Consider the following 1,150-nt stretch of genomic DNA (forward strand, 5'->3'; position numbering starts at 1 on the left):
AAATAATTACATAAACCTAAAATAGATCATCTCCTTCACTATTGCTGTCAAATGGCTGCAGAGGTTGCCTGCTGAATAGCAGGCCATCCATCTGCCTCACCATTCCAAGGACTGGTTCTTACACAGCTATAATAGCAATCACCCACTTCAATAGGGCAAAGAAGCAATTCCCTCAAATTAAATAAATAACGCTGAAAGAGATCTATCCCCTGTGCATTATTTGTAGAATGGTTGCAGAGGCTGCCCCTCTGCCTTACCATCATAAGTATCAGTTCTTACAAGGGTATATCAGCGATTAACAACTTTAATGGGGGCATACAAGCAACTCACTCAAATAAATTAGTAAACACAAAAAGAGATCATCTCCTTTGCCTTACTTGTAGAATGGCAGTAGAGGCCTGCAAACAAGCCATCCACCTGCCTCGCCATAAAAATAAAATATAGAGAAAATACCTCTCTAACTCTCAACATGAAAATTTATCAGATAAATCATTACATAAACCTTAAATAGATCATCTCCTTCACTATTGCTGTTGAATGGCTGCAGAGGTTGCCTGCTGAATAGCAGGCCATCCATCTGCCTCACCATTTCAAGGACTGGTTTTTACACGGTCATAATAGCAATCACCCACTTTAACAGGGCAAAGAAGTAATTCCCTCAAATAATTAAAAAAATAACGCTGCAAAGAGATCTATCTCCTATGCATTATTCGTAGAATGGTTGCAGAGGCTCCCCCCTCTGCCTCACCATCATAAGTATCAGTTCTTACAAGGGTATATCAGCGTTTAACCACTTTAATGGGGGCATACAAGCAATTCACTCAAATAAATAAGTAAACACTAAAAGAGATCATCTCCTTTGCATTACTTGTAGAATGGCAGCATAGGCCTGCAAGCAAGCCATCCACCTGCCTCCCATTTCAGGTTTTGGTTTTTTGGGAGGGTTAAAAGTAAAGGCTCAAAGAGATCATCGGTGCCAATTCAAAGGTCAAAGGTTCAATCAGATCCGTTCAACATTTGTCAAAACATAAAATAAAATAAAATAAAATAAAACAAAGAACAAAAAATCATCTTCGATCCCTCATTCATTTCTATGGCTGCAGAGGTCGCAGGCTAAAGAGAGCACTATTTCCAAATATAACCCTCCCCG

The sequence above is a fragment of the Dioscorea cayenensis genome, chromosome 8, assembly GCF_009730915.1.
Source record: "Dioscorea cayenensis subsp. rotundata cultivar TDr96_F1 chromosome 8, TDr96_F1_v2_PseudoChromosome.rev07_lg8_w22 25.fasta, whole genome shotgun sequence".
Lineage (NCBI taxonomy): Eukaryota > Viridiplantae > Streptophyta > Magnoliopsida > Dioscoreales > Dioscoreaceae > Dioscorea > Dioscorea cayenensis.